Source organism: Canis lupus, chromosome X (genome assembly GCF_048164855.1).
Source record: "Canis lupus baileyi chromosome X, mCanLup2.hap1, whole genome shotgun sequence".
In the NCBI taxonomy this organism is placed as follows: Eukaryota; Metazoa; Chordata; class Mammalia; order Carnivora; family Canidae; genus Canis; species Canis lupus.
This window is the reverse complement of record NC_132876.1, coordinates 124342583-124367977: the sequence shown is the minus strand read 5'-3', so window position 1 is coordinate 124367977 and position 25395 is coordinate 124342583. Positions and strand designations below refer to the sequence as shown.

Here is a 25395-nt window from a genome sequence, read left to right as displayed (position 1 = left end):
CAGGCAAGCACAGGTGGACACAGACCGAGGCCGCTTCTCTGCAGAATTGCAGCAAAATCATTCTTTGCCAGGAGGCACTTTTCTGGGCAGCTCCACGGCACCTTCCACGGCTTACGTGTCTATGTGCATCTTGGCAACAGGGACCTGGCATCATGCTGGGGCCTGGCGTAGACACGGGTGCTCAGTCCCAGGGTCCAGACACAGAGTCCAGCTCCTGGCTCTGCAGCTGGACCCACCTGGGACCTCGGGCACGTCCCCGGCGCCGCACGCCCAGTGCTTCTGGAGCTCTGCAGGGCAGGCAAGGAGCTCCCCGCCAGCTGCAGGTGCCGCGGGACGGGGCCTTGAGGTGCAGATGCCCCTGAACATGGGCTGGAGTCCCTGCAGGGGGACCCTGGACACCGAGCCCCCTCTGCCAGCTGATTCGGCTTGACTATCTCGCGGCCTGATAAAGCGCACAGAGAAGTGTACAAACCTGCACACCCCTGCTCCGGGGGAGCCCGGCAGCAAAGGGACCCCCACCCTGGGGCGCCGGGCTCATGGTGGACACATGGTGGCATGGGCCTCAGAACACAGGAGGGCGCCCCAGAGATGGCGCCGGCCTCCCCCGGGGGCCTTGCTGCGCCCTCTGTCGCCGTGATGCCCACCAGCCTGGGCACTGGCCGCCACGTCCTAGGGCAGTCCCTCCGGGGGTGTCTGCTTGCAGGCCGCTGGAGAGCCCCAGACACGGCCTTCGGGGCCCATCTATGTGCCCCTCCGCTGCCCCGGGGGGTGGCGTGGCTTCCTGCCGCGGAGGCCTGCCACCTGCCGCCCGCATCTGCACGGACAGGTTCCTCAAACCGGCTTAAAAACGGCCCCGGGTTTCACTTTGACTGTGATGCTTTCTGCTCTGCTCATGGGGTGGCTCCTACTGTCACCCGGTGGCCACCTCCATCCACGGAGCCGGGGGGGGACACACACCAATGCCTCGCAGGGTGCAGAGCACGAGCGGGGACGACACTCTGTGCTCTGGGGACATGCAGGTCGCACGCACGTGTGCACCACGGGGATGCGTCCACGGCCAGGTGCCGAGCAAGTGTCCTGGGGCACAGACGGACGTGCACGCAGGAAACCAGCCCCTGGGAACGCCGAGCCTTCCCGCACGGGGCGGGAATTGGGGGTGGGAAACTGTTTCCCTTTCTGCTTCCGGAGGCGAGCGCAGCAAAGAGGGCCGAGCTGATCTATTGTTGTCCCCCCAGGTGGCGGCCCGGGAGGCGCCCATTTGCATGCTGTGCAGCCGAGTTGAAAGCAGAGGTGCGCACGCGGCAGGTGGCGGAAGATGACACCCCAGCTCCCATGTGTCATCTCAGGACGACAAGCAGCCCGCTGTGGCTGCACAGCCCCCGCTGCGGCCTCGGGGTGTCTGGGCCCCTGCAGCGTGCCCTCCGGCCCAGCGCCACGGGTGATTAATAAAGAAATCAGCTCTGCAGACCCGGCTCCTGTGACACACGGGCACTTGTGGTTTGGGCCCGGCTGGTGGCGGGTGGGCGGCAGGATGGAAATTTTACCAACGGAGCAAAAAGCGGGCGAGCAGAGGGGGCTCCTGCAGAGGGGCCTCGGCGGGCGGCCGGTCAGCCTGTGCCCACAGGAAATGCCCGCGGTGTCAGCGCCGGGGCGCCAACGGCCGACGGGCTCAGGCCTGGGTCGGCCGGATGCCCCTCATTTCTTTAAAAAAAAAAAAACTTTTTTTTTTTGGTGTTTCACACCTTCACTGAGATATGATTTACATATGGTCAAGTTCACCCGTTTGAAGTGGACAATTCTGTGGTTTTGAACGTCTTCGCAGATGTGCCGGCAGGAGCACAATGCGACCCCTGAAGGAAAGCCGGGCGCCGGGGCCGCGTCCTCGCCGCCGCCCCCAGCCCCCGGAGGGGTCGCACGTCCACATCCTGGGTCTCCCCGGATGTGCCTGTTCTGGAGCTTCACCGACGCGGGATCGCACGCTCCGTGCTCGCCGGCGTCTCCGAGAGCATCGTGCTCTCAAGGCCCATGCTGGGGGCAGCAGGTGTCAGAGCCGGGGTCCCTTCGGTGGCTGAGGCGCCATTCGGTTCATCCATCCTTCCGTGGATGGGTCGCGTCAACTTTTGGGGTTGTTCCTGCTGCTTGGTGACTGTGAACAGGGCTGTTGGTTTTACCCGCAGCCCCGGACACGCCCCACCCCACGCGAAGGCTCACAACACGTAGCACAGGGGTCCTTTGGGTCAGTTGAGGTGACGCTGACTCAAGGGTCTGGGGAAAAGCAGAGGGTAAATGGGTGAAGAGCATCAGTGACTCAAGCTCTTGAGAGCTCCTCTCAGGGCCCCCGAGCGTCCTTTCACTGTCACGACTCGTGTTTCCTGAGCCCTGGGGGCCGGCCCAGGTGCTGCGCTCACGGCGGGGACAGGAAGCCACCGGCCAGCCCTTGCACTGCAGGCTGGTCTCCCTTCAGGGTGTCTTGGTTCTTGGCAGCCCTCACGTGGTGCCGTTGCAGGATCCAAATGCATGGTGGCTTTTGAACGGATATTCGTCCTCCCCAGCTCTGGAGACCAGAAGTCGGAGCTGCAGGTGGGCAGGGCTGTGCTCCCTCCGGAGGCTCCGGGGAGGGGCCCTCCTGCCTCTTCCAGCATCTGGGGCCCCAGGCATCCCCGGGCTGGTGGCCGCGTCCCTCCCGTCTCCGCCTCCATCCTCACGGGGCTCCTCCTCTGTGTCTGCGGCTCCTCCTGTCTTTTCCAAGGACCCCTGTCGCTGGACGTAGGGCCACCTCGTCTCAGAGCCTTCATGTCATCCCATCTGCAAACACCCTATTTCCAAACAAATCACATTCCCAGGTTCTGGGGACCACGTCTTCGGGGGCCCCCACTCAGCCCACCGTACGAGGTGTCAAGGAGGAGAATATTCCTAAGAGCTGTTTGTAGTATTTTCTGGATCCTCCACCTTCAACGGACAGACAGAAGTGTCCGTCAGGAGTGACTTCTCTTGAGGCGTCATCAGCATGAGAACCACCCTCCGAGACCCAGCCAACTGGGTGCAGCCAACTGGGGCTGACCCTCGGAGCACCTGAGGGCCGTGCTCCCGGCTACAGCGATGGCCCCGCCAGTGCCGAGAGGACTCGGGACACCCAGCCTGGGGTTTGGAATCTGACCGTGACACCCAGAGGTTCTGGGCATTCACACGTGGCCCTCGGGAAGCTGTGCACCCCCTCACCAGCCTCGTCTGGGACACCACCTTCTTGCCCAAACCCCAAGACATGCCCAATATCTGTCATGTGATTCAGGAGAGGAAGCTGCTGGGTTTTCTGGTCAACCATGGGCCACTCACCAAAGACACAAGAAAGTCTGCGGTTGTCGTGGGCTGAAAGGTGCCTCCCCCAAATGCATGTGTTGAAGTCCTAATTCCTCGGACCTCAGAAAGTATGTGACCTTCGTTAGAAATAGACTGTGCAAGTTATCCAATTAGGATGGGACCAGACTCCAGTATGCCTGGCGTCTCGATGAAAAGGGGGAAGTCTGGACACAGAGAGGCACATGGGGAGGACGCCATGTGGAGATGGAGGCAGAGATAGGGTTGATGCTATGGTCCACGGGAGGCCCCACCCCTGGGTCATCTATCTATCCATACATCCGTCCCTGTCTCCTTTTCTCTCTCCCTTCATCCATCCATCCATTCATCCATCCATCCATCCATCCATCCATCCATCCATCCATCCAATGATCCATTCTTATCTTCTATACATCCATTGGTCCACCCCACCTGTCCATCCATCCAACCATCCATTCATATTTTCTATCATCTATCTATCCATCCAACAATCTACTTATCCATCTATCCATTCATCCCTCCATCCATTCTTATCTTCTATCATCTATCCATCCATTCATTCATCCATCCATCTGTCCATCCATCCATCCATCCTTCCATCCAACAATCTACTCGTCAGTTCAACCATCCAGCCATCTATCCATCTATATCATCTATCTATCCATCCATCCATCTACTTATGCATCTATACATCTAACAATCTACTCATCCAACCATCCATCCATCCATCCATCCATCCATCCATCCATCCATCCAACAATCTACTCATCCATTCAACCATCCAGCCATCTATCCATCTATATCGTCTATCTGTCCATCCATCCATCTACTTATGCATCTATATCTAACAAGCTACTCATCCATTCAAGCATCCATCCATCCAATGATCCATTCTTATCTTCTATACATCCATTGGTCCACCCCACCCGTCCATCCATCCAATCATCCATTCATACTTTCTTTTTTTTTTAATTATTATTATTTATTTATTATTTATTTATGATAGTTACAGAGAGAAAGAGAGAGAGAGAGAAGCAGAGACATAGGCAGAGGGAGAAGCAGGCTCCATGCACCGGGAGCCCAACGTGGGATTCGATCCCGGGTCTCCAGGATCACGCCCCGGGCCAAAGGCAGGTGCTAAACCGCTGCGCCACCCAGGGATCCCCATTCATACTTTCTATCATCTATCTATCCACCCATCCATCCAACAATTTACTCATCCATTCAACCATCCATCCATCCATCCATCCATCCATCCATCCATCCATCCAACCATCCATCCATATCATCTATCTATCTATCTATCTATCTATCTATCTATCTATCTATCATCTCTCTATCCATCCACCTATTCATCCATCCATCCACCCACCCATTTCGTTGGTGCTGTTTCATGTTGCATTAACATTTTATATCCCTATGTCACAAAATCTTTCCCACGATGCCTTCTATATTTTATACCTTTCTCAGGTTTAAATACCGACTATCTTATATGAAATATGTCTTTCCCATGCTGTAACTATAAAATATTCTCCTTCCTCTTTTCTGACTGCTTTTACAGTTTTAAGTTTCCCGTTGTCATCCTCGGGCTGCTGCCCAAGTGTGTTATAATTGTTCCCTGTGTGCTGTCACACAGAGGGATTGTCATCATGTGTGCGCCTCACCCCAGCCTGGTGTCTGCTGAGCAAATGTATGATGGGATCTAGGAAAACAAAAAAAAAATCAGAAACTAATTGTACCTGAGAGATCCCTGAACTCACTGGCCCATCTGAGCTTGACTGTTCCCCCAACTGGGGTTGTAAGCCATCACCTTAAGGTGCTACAGCCTGTGTAGGAGAGAGGAGAGATACCTGCAACCCCAACACCTCCTTAACAGATGTGGACATTGACCAACCGACCCTAGGGTTGACCTGGAGAGGCAAACGACCAACATAATGTTGAAGGAAAAGGATGACTTCACTACTTACTATAAAGCAACAGCAGTGAATACAAGGTGATATTCTCAGAAGAAGACACCAATAGATCAATGGAGTAGAACAAAGGCCCAGAAACAGCCCCATCAATAGAGTCAACTCATCTTTGACCAAAAAGCCAGGGCAATCCACTAGAGCAAAGATAATTTCTTCAACAGATGTTGCTGGACTGACTGGACATCCACATACAAAACCCCGAAACTTAGAAAAAAAAAAAAACACAAAAACCCAAGAATGTAGACACAGATCTTACATCTTTTGGGGGGAAAAAAAAAAGAACTTAAAATGGGTCACAGACCTGAGTGCAAAATACAAAAGTACAAAAGGTCTCCAAAAGAAAAGAGAATCCAGATCATCTCGGGCACGGCGGTCGTCTTTTAGACGGAACGCCAAAGGCATGATGCATGAGAAAGCTAACGGATAGGCCGGACTTGATCAAAATGAAGAAAGGATAATGTCAAGAGCACGTGAAGACAACACGCAGACTCAGAGAAAATATCTGCCAGAGACACATCCAAAAATAAGCTATCTATCTGTCTATCTGTCTATCTATCTATCTATCTATCTATCTATCTATCTATCTATCATATACAAAGAACTGTTAAAAGTCAACGATAAGAGAAGAAATGGCCCCATGTGACCCCTTCTGAAAATGTGCAAAAGATCTGCATGACAGCTCGGCAAAGAAGCCATACGATGGCACGAAGGCCTCCGGGAAGGTGGCCCCCAGGCCCCCAGGGTGCGTCACACGAGCACCCCCATGAGACGGGGTATCCGAATGCCTGGGGTCTGGAAGCGCTGCGAACGGCAAGCGCCAGTCAGGAGGCCTGCGGAAGGGTGGTCTGTGCACAAGGGGCCTTGTGCAGGGGCCCTGTGCCTTGCTGGCGGCCTCCGGGTCACTTTGCGGGCTGTGACAAGCGCTTCTCTGAGTGTGACAGGATACAGCCCATGCCTCCCCACCTCCAGGTCCCCAGTCTTTGTGGACTCGAGTCTCACATTTGCCGCCGCCTCACCTCCCGGCGAACAGTCTGATCTGAGACTTCAAAGGGGTGAAAGAGCGGCAGTCGTGGGGACAGCTGGTGGGTGAGGGCGGGGGGGCGGGCGGGGGACGCGGGCCCGGCCGTCTGCTCAGATCACGGTGCAGGAATCGTCCCCGCTAAGCACACACGCTCACGTGACGGTCTGGTCGCTCTCTGTTCTCCTATTTCCCTCTGCATTGCACAACCCGGAGCGCGCCGTCCGTGACAGGTGATTTGCATGCCGAGGTCTGTCTACACGCGTGTGGACTGTGCAGATTTTAATCTACACCTCATGCAATGCAGCAGCCGCGATCACAATCTTTCCCGCCTTCTGCGTCTTTTTTTTCCCAGGGTGGGACACGACCGGAGGGCGACCTCGCCAACCAGAGACCCGATTCTCTGAAATGCAACCAGCCCCTTGCTTTCTGCTTGCCTGACATTGTTGCTTTTTTTTTTTTTTTTTTAATTCTTTTCCACTTTCAAGCCGCACCCCCCTATGCACACGTTCCTCAGCCGGGCCGTCTGAGTGGCACCTGCCAAAGCAGCCTCTGTCTGTGAGGCAGGAAGCCGCCGCATGCAGGCATTAATTAACGTGAAGACACATTCCGTGAAAGAAAACCCGGCCGGCCTGGGGCAGGCGGTGAGCTGCCAGGAAATAGCACTTTGCAAGCAGCACATAACAGGAATTTCGGGCACTTCCTACCACAACCGAACTACAAACGCAACTGGGTGAATGTGTCAGAGGGGGTTTTTGCAGAATGAGCCCATGGACGGAGGGGTCGGAGGGCACGCGGTCAACTTGACTAAAGCTGCCCTCTCTTCAACCACGGGGATTCAAATCTTTGCTCTCAGTTAACAGATCGACGTGCCCTGCAAGAGTTTCACCATACCTGGGTTCACGGTACGCGTCCACTTTGCAGCAATGTGGGCTGCGAAGCTGCCAAAGAGAAAAGCAGCCCAACGGACATTTGAGGAGAGACCAAGTCATCCCGAGGGTCTCACGCCTGCCTGACCCCGGGGATGGGCCCCTTCCCTTGTCCTCCTGACTCAAACCCCCAGGGACAGGAGCCATTCCGGGTGACGCGCCCTGGGTATGTGCACGTTTTCCTGCTTTCCACATAGAGTGGGGACCTGTCTCTAGTGGATGTGAAGAGCTGCCCAACATGCCGATGAAGACGACACAGGTGCACCCCGGGTGATGTCAGGAAGGGCTTGGCTTCCAGAGAAGGGCCTTTTAAAGAAGGCACCAGGTATGTGTGCAGATCAATATATAGACAATAGAGACAGATAGATGACTGCTGGAACCTGGGGTTAGGTAGACAGGTAAATAGATAGATCATTGATACAGTTAGATGGATGATAGGTAGATGGTTGATAGGTAGATAGAGGATAGGTGATAGATACAAGGATAGATAGATAGATAGATAGATAGATAGATAGATAGATAGATGATGGATGGATGGAAAGGAATAGATGGATAGACAGATATGCAAACATAGATAACAGATACATATTGATGGAGACATGGATAGATGGATAAACAGATAACAGATATAGATAGAGAGATGGAGAGATGGATTGATGAGTAGATATGACGGATGGATGGTTGGGTAGATAGAGCAACAGATAACAGAAAGATGTAGACGGATGAATGGATAAGTGGATGGATAGACGATAGATAAAGAACAGATGGATGAATGGATGAATGGATAAGAGGATCCATGGATGGATGGAAAAGAATAGATAAGAGCAGATGGATAGATATAGAGACATAGATAACAGATAGACATAGATGGACAGGTAGGTGGATGGATGGATAGCTGGTAGATGACAGGTGGGTGGATGATGGCTACAGGTAGACAGGTAGATGACAGACACACAGATGGACTGTGTAGACAAAGAGATGAGGAGGGAGGCACGTCTGCCTCACATAGTTTCCCTCCCTTGCCTCCCTTCAATGCACAGTTCATCATCCTGCTTAAGAGAGACGTCACTTGTTAATTGAAGCTCATCTGCAGGTCCCCCCTCCACAGGTAAAATTGATATGAAATGAGATGTTTATTGTCTCATCAAACAAGCAGGCTCATGACATGAATGAAAGGAAAACTTGGGTGACTTGGGGGTGGGGGAAGGGGAAATCCCCCACGTAGACCCATTTATGGTTTTTTCCATGTGAAATTAATGGCCTGCCCTATGGTGTGGTGTGTCCCATGGGGGGCATGATGGCCTAGTGATGAGAGCCTAGCCTGGGAGGGGATTTGGTTAGTGAGACCTGGGTTCAAGACCCAGCTCTTCCAGTGGGAGCTGGATGGCCCTGGGCAGGGACCGCCCTCTGTGAGCCCAGTTTCCACTGTGGAGGATGGGACAGTATTGCTTTTCTGTGCCTGCGGCAACATGGGACCACAAGTTGGGAATTTAAAACAATGGGAAAGTTCTCTGTTCCAGCTCTGGAGGCCAGGAGTCCCAAATCAGGGTGTCAGCAGGGCCGGCTCCTTATGAAGGAGGGTTCTATGAGCAAGTGAGCTCTTCCTCAAGTAAGATGGTGAACGGTGCATTGAAGCAAAGGCAGTGGAGGGGGAAGTATTCCACGTGGATGTTCCCACCCACCTATGTAGACTGTGCATGCATCTATGCACCGACATGTGTTACCTGTGTATCATCTACCTGTCATCTCTGCCCATCCATCCATCCATCCATCATCTCCATTCATTCACTATTCATCATCCATCCATCATCCATCCGTCATCCATCCATCAATCATCTCCATTCATTCACTATTCATCATCCATCCATCATCCATCCGTCATCCATCCATCAATCATCTCCATTCATTCACTATTCATCATCCATCCATCATCCATCCGTCATCCATCCATCAATCATCTCCATTCATCCATCATCCATCCATCCACCCAATCATCTATCATCTCCATTCATCCATCATAATCATCCATCCATCCATCAGTCCATCTATATATTTATGTATATATGTATCTGTCATCTCCATCCATCATCCATCCATCCATCTACCCATCCATATGTATCTATCCATCCATCATCTGTGTATCTAATTTATTTATCTATCTCCAACATCTACCATCTCTTTCCATCCATCCCTCATCCATCAGTCCATTTATCCATCTATATCTATTGTTTATCTATTGTTTATCTATTATCTATCTATCTATCTATCTATCTATCTATCTATCTATCTATCATCTCTATCCATCTAATCATCCATCTGTTCATCCATCCATCCAATCTATGGATTTGTGTATCTATCTCACCATCCATCCATTATCTGTCAGTCCATCTGTCCATCGATATGTTATCTATCATCTACCTACCTACCAACCTACCTACCTATCACTTAGCAGTTCTGCTCCTGCGTAAACCCCAAGAGAAATGAAGACCATGTGTCCACACACAAACATGTAGGCCCATGTGCATAACAGCACGATTCAAACCACCCAAAAGGTGGAAACAACCCAAATTTCGATCAACGGGTGGATACATGAGCAGAAGACGGTCCATGCACACAATGGAATATGACCCAGCCATGAAAAAGGGGTGATGCTCCGACACCCGCTACCACATGATTGGACCTGGAAAACACGATGCTCAGGGAGATAAGCAGACGCTAAAAGCCACACTCTGTGTCATCCTATTTACACGAAACGTCCAGGACAGAGAAGCCCACAGAGAGAGAGCAGGTTGCTGGTCACCTGGGGCTTCCAAGAAAGAGGGGGAGGGGACTGCACTATGGGGATGGGGTCTCCCTGCGGAGGAGAATGTTCTGGAACGAGATACAGGTGGTGGCTGTACACCGTCGTGAATGTACTGAATGCCTCTGAATTGTCTACTTTAACGGGTTGCTTGTGGGCCGTGTGGATTATATCTCAATACAGACAAATGCCTCACGCATGGCGGCAAGGAGAAGCCTGAGGACATTAAGGTTTAACTTCCCTGTGTCCTAGCGGGCTCTCGCACCCGGGTCCTCCTGGCTCCCTGCTCACCGCCCCCCCCCCGCCCCCCGGTTTGCCCCTCTGAGACTTCCCTCTCTTTGCTCAGGCGTCCCCACCCCTCCGGTCACTGCTGGGGTGTCTGGAGCTGGCCGCCCACGTGTCCTAGCCTGTGGTCACCATGGCCAGTTGAACCCGTGGTGTGACCTGAGCAAAGAGGAAGGGGTGACAACAGCCACCTTCACTCATTACACAACACTTTCTCCCAGGAAGCCGGTGTTTATGGGTTCGAGGTTCCCAGGGGGCTCTGTTCTCATTTCCTTCAATCCCAAGGCCACAGACAGCTACCTTCCTGGCACAGGTCTCGGGGTGACGGGAAGGCTGGGGCGGAGCGCCGGCCCGTGCAGAGCTTGCAAACCCGTTCTGCTAGAGCCGTCCTCACAACACGCGCCTCTAGGAAACAGGCGCACGTCTCCCCTCCTCGGGTGGAGAATCCCGCACGCCCTGCACAGTGATGCGTGAGCCCGGCACGCCGTCCTGTCTCAGTTCTGCCCGTGCCCTGTGTCCAGCTTCAGGGTGTGAACCCCGGGTGGGGGCACAAGTCAGAACACGGAGACACAAGAGCAGAGGGGGTGAGCAGCGTCCCCTTGTCTGGGGAGGCCCCCGGGGGTCCCCAGCCTCATGCACACGCAGAAAGGCTTGGGGGAGCCCACGGGCCTTCTGCTGGCACGTCCCTGGGGGGAAGCAGTGAGGCCGGTCCGTGCACAGCGGCTCTGAACACACGTCGCGAGGGATGTTCCCAGCTTCCACCTCGGGCACACAGGATGCGCTGGATGCCTCCCTTGCGCACCGTGGTGGCCCGGGGCCGAGATGCGCTGTCGGCCCTCCCCGGGGGGACCTGCTCCCCGAGGCGCCACCGTCTCCCTGCCGTTCCTGTGCCAACGCAGCCCATCACCACTCCACGGGCACGGGCCTGGGGTCCCTCCCCGCCAGCCCGTGTGCGCCCTGTCCTCTCTGACACCCGTGCACCTGCACGCGGCATGGAAGTGACGCCGCTGGCTCAGGCTCCCCTCCAGGCCTGGCCGGGTGACAGCTCTGTCCTGACTTTAGACGCGTTCACACGGGGCCTTCTCCCTAAACGCAGAGTGGGGGAGTGCAGGCCACACAGCAGGATCTCTAGCATGAGGGAGATGGCAGGGGGAGGGGGACGGGGGACAGAATGAGAGAGGGACACGGGAAGTGTGAGGGTGTGATGGATGAACGGAGGGATGGCCCTAGGCACGTTCACCCAGCACCTCCGAGCACCCTGGGACGGCAGCCCCAGCTCTTCGAACTCTGTCTGCTGTCCACCTGCTGCAAGGACACCTGAGTCCCCTCCCCTAATGTCCCCCTGCTGCTGTGACACCTGGGTCCCCTCCCTTCAGGTCCCCCTTCTGCAGGGACACCTGGGTCCCCTCCCCTAATGTCCCCCTGCTGCAGGGACACCTGGGTCTCCTCCCCCTAATGTCCTCCTGCTGCAGGGACACCTGGGTGCCCTCCCCTTAGTGTCTCCCTTCTGCAATGACACCTGGGTGCCCTCCCCTTAGTGTCCCCCTTCTGCAGTGATCCCTGGGTCCCCTCCCCTAATGTCTCCCTGCTGCAGGGACACCTGGGTCTCTTCCCCCTAATGTCCTCCTGCTGCAGGGACACCTGGGTCCCTTCCCCTCATGTTCCCCTGCTGCAGGGACTCCTGGGGCCCCTTCCTGTCATCGCCCTGCTGCAGTGACACCTGAGTCCCTTCCCCTAATGTCCCCCTGCTGCAAGGACACCTGAGTCCCTTCTCCCTCATGTCTCCTTGCTGCAGGGACACCAGGGTCCTCTCCTCTCATGTCCCTGTGCTGCAGTGACACCAGAGTCCCATCTCCATCATGTCCCCCTGCTGCAGAGACAGCTGGGTCCCCTCCCTGTCATATCGCCCTCTGCAGGAACTCCTGGGGCCCTTCCCTGTCATCCCCCTGCTACGGGGACACCTGGGTCCCCTCCACCTCACGACGCTCTGGGAGGAGGGGTGTCTTTCCCATTTGCGATCTCCTCTATCCGAGCGGGTCCAGCCAGTTGGGGCCCCGTGTCTGTCCACACCGGGTGCCTGGACTGCCCCCTCCCACATGACAGATGGGGACGGTTCCAGGCTGAAACAGTGGAGGTGACAGAGCAGGCGCTGAGCACCACTGCTGTGCTGGATCCAGCCACACCTGATGCCCACTGCATTTCCAGTTACCCCCTTTGACAGTTTCCTCTGGACCCGAGACGGCAGGAGTCAAGCGTGTTGTGTGCGACCGCAAGCCTGGTGCTCGTGCCCGGGGAGCCGGGTCCCCTCAGGTCGGGAACAGGATTCCAGAGCGGCCCACCATGCCCGCCCCGACGCCCTGGGTGCACATCCACACCCCTGCCTGAGGCCCCCGCCTTGCCCTGCGCTCGCTGGCTTCGGGCCCGGATCTGGGCGGATCCCCGAGGGTCTTGGCCTCGGCCACCGGGGCCCCAGCACCTGCCTCGTGACAGCGCTCAGGACCCAGCCCCCGTGGCCGCGGCCCCCAAGGCCACCCGCCCGCCCTCCGCCTCAGCACGATGCGCAAAAGTCGAAAACAACATCCCCCGCCCCGGTGAAACCAAAACCAGAAAGAAAGAAGAGGGAAAGAGAGAAAAGGAAAGAGAGACAGAAAGAAGAAAGGCCGGAAGGCAGGTGTTGGGACAAGGGTCACGCGGGCCGAGGGGCATGCGGTCGCGGGATGTGAGGGGGGTGACTCCGGAGCCCCTGCACCCCACGGACACCGCGCCATCCCGCAGCATCTGGCAGGTGCACCGGGGAGGTTCTGGGCTGCGGTCCCGGGCGCCGGCGGGGTCTCTAGGGGGTCCCCATGGGGGGGCGGTCTCCAGGTGGCAAGGCCCCCACGACTTACGGCGACAGTCCTGGGCGAGCTGACCCCGTGGGGCTTGTGTGCACCGAGCGCTGCGGACCTTCCAGCAGCTGCAGAGGCGGCTGTCACCTTGCAGAAGGACGCGTGGCCACCGGGCCCTGCTGTCCGTCCCCCCCAGAGACTGCGACAGGGTCCCCAATCCTCCCGGGGGGGACCCAGCCGGCTGCTGCTAACGGCAGCTTGTCATCTGGAGATTTAATTCGTCGCAAAAAGTTCATGAAAGGCGGAGCCCTGGGGCACAACCGCAGGGCATGGGAAAACTTCCTCTTTTTCACAGCGACTCCCGTGGGCGGCACATGGGGGGGGGACAGGGTGCCCTGGGTCACTGCAGGGGGTTTTGCATATTTTTTTATATGCAAGTTTAAAAAAAAGTGATGAAAAATAAGGTTTCAGCGGAGTTGTCCGGGGCGCACGCGCAGAACACGTCTAAAACCGCTCGCTTTTGCTCCACTTTTCACGCAGATGTGTCCACTTGGCTGCGGGAAGAGCTCAGCCGGCCACGTGGGATTCCCAAGTGGGCAGCTGAACCCTGTCGCCCCCCCCCCTTAGGGCCCGCAGCCTCAGAGTGGGATTGCATGCGCGCGGGGTCACTAGAGAGGCGGCGAGGGCACAAGGAGGTCACCAGGGTGGCCCTGACCCCAGAGCAGTGGGGTCCTTATAGGAACGGGGGAGACACGCACGTGAGCACGCGGCGTCTACACCCCGCCGACCTCAGACCGCGCGTGTGGGCCCGGGATCCCTAAATCTCCGCTGCCCAAGCCGCCCCAGGTGTGCACACGCGTGCGCACCTGCGGGGGATGGTGCGTGGGGTGAGCGCGAGCCCGGCTGCCCTCGGAGACGCGCGGGATGCGCTCCGCGCTTCAGGCACGAGCCTCCCCCGCCCCGCACCCCCCGGAGCCGCCGCTGCCCCAGGGACGGACGGGGACACCTGTTGGTGCCTACGTGACACGTGTGATGCTCCCCTCGCCAAACGCAGCGGGGACGGGGGTCGGCGCGGGTGCAGCCTGCAGCCTGCAGCGCGCACCTGTGCTCTCCCGCCGCCCTGCGCGCAAAGCCCCACGCGGGGCTCCCCGGGCTCCAATCCACGGGCGCGCTGGGCACCTGGACGCCGGCGCCTCCAGACCCCGTGTCCCTCCGCCGTCCGCTGAGCCTGCCGAGCGCCCCGAGGTCGCCACCCTGACTTTCTCTCTCCTGCCGCTCTTGCCCCGCGAAGGACCCGTGATGCGGGGTCCGCGCGGCCCGGACGACCCAGGGGCACCTGCCCACCTCCACGCGGGTCAGCCGACCGGCATACGGCTGGCAACCCCCCCCCCAATATCGTCCACAAACGCCCCAACCCCTCCGTTTGCAAAGCATCCGAACCTGGGCCCCGGGGATTCGCCTGCGGGATGCGCGCACTAGGGTGCGGTTCCCGGGCTGAGACCACGGCACATGCGGGTTTCGAGGTGTTGGGGTCACAGCGCGGCCTGCCCGCGCGTGCCCTGCAGGTTGTAGGGCCACAGATGGGGTTGAGGGCCCCGTAGGAAGCCCTGGGACAGCCCGGCTGCGGAGGACCAGATGTTCAGCGGGAGGCTGCGCGCGCCGTGGAGGATTTGCGCACCTGCTCATCCCCGCTGCGCACGTGGCGCGTCCTCACTCCTGGTTGTAGCGGGGTCAGGACCCCGCGGGGTGTCGAGTTCAATTCTTCAGGGTCTGTCCGCAGCACTGGGGTCCCCGGACGCCGGGGTCGCTCTGCTTTGAAGATCCTTTGAGCGCCTGATACGCTGGACGTGGTCCGCGTGCGCGCGCGCGCCCGGTGGATGGTGACGCCGCCTTCAAAACGAAGGATGCTCCGCACCTGCTGTGATCCTGCACCTGCTATGACGTCACTGCATCCTCGGGACGTGGCGCTCGGTGACACGGCCTAGACCCTGTGTGATCCCACGTATATGGGGCCCCAGGAGCCGTCAGGTCCGCGCGTGGTGGGCCCCGGGGGGATGAGGAACCGCCGCGCGCCCTGATGGGAACAGCGGGTGCCCCGCATGTGGTCCACGCGGTCCCTGCAAGTCGCAGATGTGGGCGGGACGGGGGAAAAAAACCTAAATGCTCCGGGTGCTCTTTTTGAGGGTTAGGTGCAGCTTGCAGTTCCCGGATGAAACCCGGGCGCGAGGGGGCGGTGGGTGTCCTCAGGAGGTGTCGCCCAGGGCCGGCCTCGCAGTACACCCAGGGAGTCAGGGCCCCGCATTTCGGGCGCCCAGGGGCTTCCCGGGAGCAGGGACTTTCAGGGTGAGCCCAGAGAGTCCCCGGCGGCAGGGCCAGGCTGGTCACACCTCCTCCCCAGACGCGAGCGGGATGTCCCGGGCGGGAGGGAAGTGATCCCCGACCTCGGGGCCTTCCCAGCCGCCGTCCAGCGGGGCGGGGGCTCCCAGCTCTCGCTTCTGTCCTGCGGGATGCGGGTGGGGGGTTTCGACCCTGAGGTTTTCACCAGCCCCAGGGGGTGCAGGGACCCGGCTAGGGTGTGTGCGCGTGTCCTGGGGCCGGCGGGGTTGGGGGGTCGCGGTCAGCTCTCCCCTCCTGCCTTGTGAGTGTGTGTTTGTGGGGGGCCTGCATGGTGATTCCCGGGGCGACACTGCAGGTGGTGGAAGTGTCCGAGGCGGGAGTCGCGGGCAGCGTCCCGCCGGGGGAGGGAGCTTGCCCGTCCCCATACTTCTGTTTGGGTTTCACTTCTGTATTTGCACGGAAAGCCTTTTCTAGGCTGGCGGGGCCATCGCCGCCGCGTACCCACGGCAAACACCACGGGTCCACGTATCCATGTTCTCACCTGCTCCGCTCTGGCTCCCTCCCCCACCCCAACCTGGGGCTGCTGTTGGGGATGAGGGCCCCACCTGGGGCCGGTTCCTCTTTCTGCTCACCTTCACGGGCCCTGGCTGTTTCCCCCACATGCACCCCGCCGGGCGGCTCTGCACCTCTTGCTCCGCCCACGCCTTGGCCCCAACCGGGGGTCCCCCCTGTGGGACAGCCGGTGGCCCTGCGAGGAACCAGACCCCGCTCATCGCATCCACCCAGCAAGCTCTCATTCAGCGCCTCCAATGTGGTGGGAGGGTGACCCCAAAAGGATCTGAGCCCATCCCAACCCCCGGAGCCTGTGGATGGGGCTTTACTGGGGAACTGGGAGGGGGGCTCTTTGCAGATGTGATGAACTCAAGGACCCGGGATGAGCTCACCCTGGGTCGCGTGGTCCTTATAAGTCCAATGGCAGGTGTCCTTGTAACATCAATAGGAGAGACACAGACAAGGGGCCCCGTGACGATGGCGGCAGGGACGGGAGGGACGCACCAGCAGCCCGGGGACGCCTGGGGCCCCAGAAGCGTGATCCCCGCGTCTGCACGTTCAGAGCCTAGTGTCATCTTAGGGACACGCCTGAAAGGCTTTGGTCTCTGACCCTGTGCAAGTCATAGCCGTAAAAACAGGTGTGCACGCGTGTGTTTCACTTCCTGTCCGCCGGGCCGGCCTCCGGGCTCAAAGGCTGCTTCTGAGTCGGCGGACATCCTGGTCCCGCTGATGCGAGGGACGTGAATACATCCCACGCTCTGACCCGCCACGATGAGACCCGGTGGTGAGAAACGTCGCCGATGTCACTTCCCGAATGAGCTTGGACTGTGGCCAAGGTTTTCCCACACTCGGAATAACACGGAACGTCGCCCCGCGAAAGGCGCGGCTTCAGCTCCTGTTCGCTTCCCTTCGGCGCTGCAGCCGGCACTCGCCTTACAAGGCGCCCAGGAGGAGGACTCGGTGTCCCCGTACGGAGCCTCCACGACTCGCTCCACCAACGTCTTGGCCAACTCGTGGGGTGACACGTCCACCTGCGGGGGGTGTGGAAATCGTGCACAATCCGTGGGATTCCCCGCCATGAATCCACAAACGAGTGGCAAATGGCCCTGCCACGTTGAAAAGTGTCCGTGCGTCCAACTGGCAGCTCTTCCCTCTCTGGGACGGGGAGGACGGAGGATTTTAAAGGGATTTTAAAGGGAAAATGCCCGTTTTGTCGTCAGCCTCCCGTGAATCCAGAGCTTCCCCCGCGCGGGCCCGTGCACCTGCTTGGTGAACGAGTCACTTCCCCGGCCATCGACACAGGTGCCCCCAGGACCGCGCGCCGCGGGATCCTTCACATTTCGGGGTCCTGGTGTTGGATATGAGCGAGCTGGGCATCTCCTCCAGGGCCGCCGGGGGACGCGTCCTAGTCGGGTTTCTTCCTCTTCTTCACGGAGAATTTACCACTTTCGGAGCTCGCGTTTCCGTCCCACGTCGCTTGGAAAAGAAACCGCCTTATTTCCGTTGTCACCAGCTGATCTAAAACGAGTTCCGTGTGCGCCCCATCCTCGCGCCCCCCCCCAGTGTGCTGCCCCCTCCCCAACGAGGGCAAGATCCCGGGTGCCCTGGGCATCTCCGACCCCTTGCGCCCTCAGTCTTCGCACACGGAGACACGGAGACTCCGAGCCGGGAGGGCGCAGCGCTCGGAGACGGCCTTGGTTTGTAGGTGGTCGCGCGTGCGTCAGAAGGTCAGACAACCTCCGACGGACCCCGACATTTCGGCTTTTGTGTTTTCCAGAAGGGTGATCTGGGTGACGGGGTGCTCCAGGCTTCAGGGTCCGTGTGCAAGGCGGGAGAACCCGGCGCTCACGGCCATCCCGGCCAAACGGTCTCTGCAACCAACGGGAGCATCTCACCGGGAATGTGCCCGCTCCCACCTCGCCGCAGCCCCCCCAGACCGCTGGGGGCCTGAGAACTTCCGCTCCCCCAACAATCCCCCCACTAGCCTTCCTACCTACGAGGACACCAGGCGCCCAGTCGTCACCGAAGGCAGCTCGGGGCACGCAACCGCGCGTTAAGTGATCCATGACCCGATCGAACTCAACCACGGGGCTCGGGATCTCACACGTGTGTCGGGAATTCGTCGTTTTGTTCTGTTTAGTTTAGTGGCTCCCTGGTTCTGACGGCTCTGCTCGGGAGGCCGACACGTGGCCGCGACGCTTTGGTGGCAAACGAGCGCTGCTTTCGGAAGGTGTTTCCGCGACCCGAGGCGGCGCTGGCTCTGCCGGGACTGATGGGAAATGGTGGGCGTTTGGCGGCCACTTCCTAGCGGGTGCAGCTGAGGTGAGCCCTTAAAACAACCCTGTGCGGCGGGCGCCAGCGTTACCCCAACCCGGGATCCCACAGCTATAGGATAAGCCCCACGTATTTTTTCTTCCCGTTCTGTACATGTTTTTTTTTTTCCCCCCAGTTCTACTGATGTCATTTCATCATTTTCCCTTTTTTAAAAAATTTATTTATTCATGAGAGACACAGAGAGACGTAGAGACACAGGCAGAGGGAGAAGCAGGCTCCCTGCGGGGAACCTAATGTGGGACTTGATCCTAGGACCCCCGGAGTCATGACCTGAGCCAAAAGCGGATGCTTGGCCACTGAGCCACCCAGGTGCCCCTCATCATTTCCTTCTTTCTCCTTTATTTTGGATTCAGCTCGTCCTTTCTAGATCCTTCAGATGGAATCTTGGGCCGTGAGCACGCCGATCTTTCTTCTTGTGTCACATATGGATTCGAGGCTATGAATTTGCCTCTGTTCCCCGCTTTGGTTCCACCCACGAGGTGCTTTGATGCCCTGGGTCTTTTTTTTAAATATTTTTTTCTTTATTTATTTATGATAGTCACAGAGAGAGAGAGAGAGAGAGAGAGAGAGAGAGGCAGAGACACAGGCAGAGGGAGAAGCAGGCTCCATGCACCGGGAGCCCGATGTGGGATTCGATCCCGGGTCTCCAGGATCATGCCCTGGGCCAAAGGCAGGCGCCAAATCGCTGCGCCACCCAGGGATCCCCGATGCCCTGGGTCTTAATCATCCCGTGCGTGACCCTCACGCTGTAACAACCACCACAGGCTTCACACGACAGGTGTCTGTGCTCTTGCCCTTGTCGTGGCCGGAACCCCACATCCATTTCCCCAGCTGCACGTTGACGCGTTGGCAGAGCTGGTTCCTCGTGGCTGTGCTAAGGGAAAAATCTGTTTCCCCGCCTTTTCCAGATCCCGGAGGCGCCTACGGCAGTGTCCCTACCACGTGGGGACAAGGATGTGGGCACCTCTAGGGCCGTGTCTGCCGGCGATGCCAATCATTCAAAAATCCTTCCAGGTTTTATCACCATTTTTGGCCTGTGGGTTACTCAGAAGGGTCCAGCAGTGGAAGACTCTAGGGTCAGCCGTTTGTTAACGGTTTCCAGCTCAGTCGGGGTGGGAAAGCCATATAGGGAAAGCGTTCAAGCCTTTGAAATGTGTGAGGTTTGCTGCAGACCCAGCAGACCCCCTCTTTGGTGACTGTGCAGAGCTGATCCTTACGCCCGTGGGGTCCAGCGTTTAGATGAGGAAATCCAGGCCTGAGGCCTGAGGCCTGTCCATATAATCATCATGGCCTCTGACCCCTGGGGCACCCCATTGGATAGTTGACGGGAGACCCAATGCCATGGAGCAGTGCATGCCCGTCCGTCTGTCCCTACAAGGTCCCAGCTGGAGGTCCCAGCTGGACACCGCGAGTCCCCCCCCTACCCCCCGCCAAAGTCGCCCACACACCACACTGAGGCCCGCAGGCCAACGAGGGCTCCAGGGGAGACAGGCCATCCTCCCCCAGACGCTGGTGGTGTTTTCTCCTCTGCGGGACTGGTCTCCACTTCTGAGAAGTCGCAGGTTGGGGGCAGGAAGCAGAGAAGAAAACCACGGTGGTTGGCGTCCTGACGCTGTGTAGGAACTCATCCCGACGGTACGGGCTTCCTGCGGTTGCTATAAACACTACCTGCATCTGCGACTTATTTTCTCATGGAAGAATGAACCAATACCTGTGTCTCCCCATCTTGGAGGCTGAGAATCTGAGATCTGGGGTGGGGGGGCCAGGCTGGTTCCTCTTGAGGTCTCTCTCCTTGACGTGTAGACCCCAACTTCTCCCTGTGTCCTCCCTTGGTCATCCCTCTGGGTCTGCGCCCAAATTTCTCCCTTTCATAAGGACACCGGTCATATCAGAGTAGGGACCCACCATACTCCACGGTGACCTTCGTTTTACCTAATGACACCTGCAACACCCCTATGACTGGGGTCCTATCCTGAGTCTCGGGGTGAGGACTCCGACAGCTGAATTCTCCAGGGATGGAATTCACCCCATAATAACCCGGTCCCGTATCCACAAGGGCAACCTATCCACGTTCACACGTTGGTCTGGTACCTCTCGAAGTAGACACCTTGTTCTGTGAGCTCGCTGCCTAATGAGGAACCTATCACTTCCCCATGCGCACGCATCTTCTTACCAGGGTGGCGTGTGCTCCTGCCGATGCACAACCTCACACCCCACCTCCCACCGTGAACCGAAGGGCCTCTCCGAGGCAGGACAGGGGCTGGGTTTCCTGGGTCGTGTGGAGGCCACTGGGTTGAGTGTTGCAAAACTGATAATATCATGAGAAGCAGATCTTTATCTCTATGCGAAGACAGCGATGAGGATCCCACAGTGGGCAGTGGGCCCCTCTGTTCATCTGTGGGGTCTTTGCAACCACATTTCATACCCTACTTGCTGGATTTCACAACATTCACCCCAGGAAAGAAAATTGAAAACTTGAGCCATCGTGTCCTGATACTTCTGATGAGTTTCTGCGGACGTCATGAAAAATGTCACTTTGGTTTCCAGGGAAGAAGCTCAGACGATCATGAGTTAGATTAAGAAAATGCAAGAGGAGACGTCTGCCGTCGTCTTTCTTTCACCCCGTAAACTATCCGGAGGGTTCTTTCTTATTCCCTCCGAACCTGAATAACCGAAAACCGTGTTTATCGATTCGAACAAAGCTTCGAATGTGCATGTCACACGCTGTATTATTAGATTGTCCACCTGTGGCTCACGCATCATTAGGTGTCAGTTATATCTCAATAAAACCGGGGGGGGGGGGAGGTGAGAAATGAGAGGATACATTCACACAAAGGTGAGTGCGAAAACCAAAACATAACAAGCCATGTTGCCTCTCTGCCACGTGACAGTGGTGTTGTGTGTCCACTTGGCGGCACCACGGTATCCACATCTGTGGTCAGACGCGAGTCTACAGGTTGCCGTGGGCATTTCGTTTGGATGGGATTAGCATTTCAATCCACGGACTTCGAGTAAGGCAGGCGGCCCTCCTTCTTGGGAATGGGTGGCCCTTGTCTGATCAGTTGAAGGCCATCGGAGGAAACAGACGGACCTGCTGTGATGAAGCAGGAAATCTGTGTCCATGTGTCTTTCACACTCAGGATGCAGCATCCGCATTTCCCTGGGGCTCAGCCTGCTGGTCGACCCTGCAGACTTCAGACTTGCCGGCCTCCACAGTCCTATGAGTCCATTCCTTAAAATATCTCTTTTTCTTTATCTGTCTGTCCCTGGGGTAGATACAGATCTTTCCGTCTACCATCTACCTATCTATCCATCTATCCATCCACCTATCTATCCATTACCTAGCATTTATCCATCTATCCATCATTTTCATCCATTGATCCATCCATCCATCAATCTACCCATCCATCCATCCATCCATGCTATCTATCTATCCATCCATCCATCCATAATCTCTTATCTATCCATCCATTCATTCATCATATCCATTGATCCATCCATTGATCCATTCATTGATCCATCATCCATCCATCCATCCATCCATCCATCCATCCATCATATCCATCCATAATCTCTTATCTATCCATCCATCCCTCCATCATATTTGTTGATCCATCCATTGATCCATCCATTGATCCATCCATTGATCCATCATCCATCCATCTATCTATCCATCCATCCATCCATCCATCCATCCATATTTGTTGATCCATCCATTGATCCATCCATTGATCCATCGATCCATCCATCATATCCATCCATCATATCTATCCAACTTTCCACTCATCCACCACCATCTATCTATCCATCCATCCATCCATCCATCTTCCCATCCTCTGCCTCTTATGTGAGCCAGCATTCCTCAGAGAAACAGTAGGAGACACACAATTGACATATATAGGAAGAGATCTCTTAAAGGAATTGGCTCACATGATTCTGGAGGGTGAGAAGCCCCACGGTCTCCTGTCTGCAGCGGGAGGCCCAGGAAAGCAGACTGGGAACCCCCCACTCTGAAGGCAGGAGAGGACACACATCTCAGCTTGGAGACAGTGAGGCAGAGGGAGCTGATTCTCCTTCACCCACCTTCTGTTCTCCGCGGGCCGGGAAAGGATTGCAGGATTGCACGCGGCCCACACATCCTAGGGAAGGCCGTCTGCCCTACTCAGTCCCCTGATGCAAGGCTCCTCTCACCCAGACACACCCAGATGCACCCCCGAGGTCATGTTCACACAAAAAAACCAACCACCCCAGTCTACGTCTGTTGAGAATGTCCATCAATACACAACCCCCCCGAGCAGCAACACCCTAGGTGCTGATCCTAATTTTTTCCCGTGCAGAAGCTGAATGCCTTTCTCTCTCCTACTTCTAAGACCCCCTGCGTTCCAAAGACATAGCCCACGTAGCCTATGAACTGCACATCCCCTCTCCAGGCAGACCCCGGGATGTTCAACGACAGAATCAGCTAACGTGGAAGCGCCGGGCATGAATCAGGGCAGCTCAACCCAGATGAGACGTAGGCAGATGTTGAGATGCAACCTTGCCAGAAGCATCAGAGACCCGGGGCCCCAAGGGGTAGGCCAGCCCAAGGAGATGGACACCTTGGTCTTGGGAAAAGTTCAGGGACTGGGTCCCTGGTTCCAGTCAGAACATCCCGGGAACTCCGTCCCACCACCAGCAGGGGCCTGGAGGCCGTTCTCCAGATGCAACCCACCACCTGCTCCTGAGCAGTCAGGAGGGTCCAGAAGGTGGGGAGATGGAGGAGGCCCTGGGTACGTGCTTGAAGCCATGGTGGAATCACCTTGACTCGCTTGAGTCCTTCAGAGCATCAGCCCCCGTCTGTCACTCACCAAACCAGGCTGTGGTGTGAAAACCCGGGCACCCACCCAGCTTTGATACCAGAAGCCAGTCACGGAGCTAATAATGCTTGTTCCCTAACTTGACGTGTTTTTCCGTGGCGGAGCCACAGAGCGGATTTCACTCACAAGGCCCCACGGAGTAACCATATACGCATCACACGGAGTGCTGAGCTGACGTTGGGTGAAGCCACGGCCCGAAGCTAAGCTGCCAAGCTGAGTCCTCTCCTGTCGCTCAAGGGCATGTCATTTGCAGGGTATCTGCGCAGCCTATGTCACCTGGGGCCTGTGTGTGAGCACGGTACCCACGAGAGCAGGGGAGAGAATAGTATTTTTGTCGTGTCATGGAAGAGGAAATAGAGGTTAAGCCTTAGGTCATGGTGTGGCCGTGGTCAGATGCACAGCTGGTGGTGTTTGAGGATCTGCACGGAAGACACAAACTCATGGCAGGCCCCACCTTGCACACACCTGCTCACGGAGAGGCCACACCATGTGCGGTCCATGGAGGGGCCATCCAGGGGGCGCGTGGTCCCCATGTACCACATCCTGGGCTTCACATGAGCTCAGAGGCTGTTCCTGATCCATCCTCATCACAGAGTCCCAGACAGATACCCTGGGGCTTCAGGGAGGAACCCCCCCCCCAACCCAGGCTGGCCTCGGTGCTAACACACTGCATTTGAAACGTGTGTGGATTTTTCTTCTCAGTATCATTGGATGTTCCCAAGACCCCAAGAAGAAGCCACTGTCCCTCAATGATGTGGGTGGTCGGCCCGTAAGATGTAGCCAATGTGCCTGCCTGACCAGGTTCAGCGTGGGCAAAGGAGTTTCTGCCTGGGGGTGACTGGGCCCCCAGTGCATGCTCTGCAATGTCCATGGAAATTTCTGCTGGTCACACTGGAATGGGGGGTGCTCCTGGGACCAGAGATGCTGCTCAGCATCCACAGTGCCCAGGACACCCACACCAGAGAGGCATCCAGCCCCAGATGTCAGCACTGGTGAGGCTAGAAGTCCTTGTCTAGCATGAGCGACTGTCTATTTATCCATCCCTCCATCCATCCATCCCTCCCTCTATCCATTCCTCCATCCATCCATCCATCCATCCATCCATCCATCCATCCATCTCTATTCATCCATCATCTAATCAATTCATCCATCCACCCATCCATCATATCTATGTATCTATCCATCCATCATATTTAACCATCTATTACGTGTATCTATCCATCCATCTCTCCATCCATCATCCATCCATCCCTCTATCCATCCATCCATCTCTCCATCCATCATCCATCCATCCATCATCCATCCATCCCTCCATCCATCCATCCACCTATGCATCTCTCGTCTCGCTCTCCATCTCCATCTACCTATTATCTAGCTATCTATCCAATCTTATCCTGTATCTGCACCTCCCATCTCCGCCTCCATCCTCATGTGGCTCCTCCTCTGGGTCTATGTCTCCTCCTCTGTGTCTTACAAGGACCCCCCTCATCGCTTTTAGGGCCACCTGATCCATGATGACCTCATCTCAGAGCCTTCCCATCATCCCATCTGCAAAGACCCTGTTTCTACATAAGCTCCACAGCTTCTGGCTGATTGGGACATGGACACATACTCTCGGGGTCCACCACTCAGCTCCCAAACGCATTTTGCTGGGATGGTCCCCATGCTGGTTCCCAAAGTCCTGCCTCTTAGGACCCCCTGCTTCCCAGGCAAATCTACGTGGCTGGTCTCCCTGCCCCCAACATTAGGACAGTAGTTCCCATTCTATTCAATCCCCAGGCCACATCAGGGCACCACTGGTGCTTCCTGTGGACACTTCGTATCCACCCTCCCTCCCTCAGCAGGCAGCACAGAGATCACTGTAGACCAGGAAGCGGGCTTTCCCCAGACACAAAATCAGCCACACCCTGACCTCAGGCTTCCGGCCTCCAAAGCTGTCAGGAATCAATGTCTGCCTGTGGTGTTTAGCTATGGTCACCCCAATGGACTAGGACATCCCCATCCTCATTGCCCCTCCCAGCAGCACCAATAATGATTGACTTATATCCCAGTCATACACGGCCCCACCCCATTCATTCTCTGAGTATATTCATCCCTCCTTCCGTTGATGGGGGGTCTGGGTTTCCCCCTACGCTTGGTGGTGGGAACCATGC

The 25395-nt window shown here is 56.8% G+C and overlaps 2 protein-coding genes across 3 annotated transcripts in view; both read right to left on the bottom strand.

Annotated features, from left to right (window-relative positions):
- LOC140627721 (probable bifunctional dTTP/UTP pyrophosphatase/methyltransferase protein) overlaps positions 1 to 25395 on the bottom strand; it is a 60591-nt gene that overhangs the window by 31057 nt on the left and 4139 nt on the right. The window lies entirely within an intron of this gene.
- LOC140627722 (S-geranylgeranyl-glutathione receptor P2RY8-like) overlaps positions 1 to 25395 on the bottom strand; it is a 36929-nt gene that overhangs the window by 7395 nt on the left and 4139 nt on the right. The window contains exon 1 of one of the 2 annotated variants that reach the window (XM_072816266.1): positions 13224 to 13425. The exons of the other annotated variant lie outside the window; for it this stretch is intronic. The gene's annotated coding sequence lies outside the window, so the exon portion shown is untranslated. Of the gene's footprint in view, positions 1 to 13223; positions 13426 to 25395 lie in introns of those variants that run through there. 2 annotated transcript variants of the gene reach the window in all.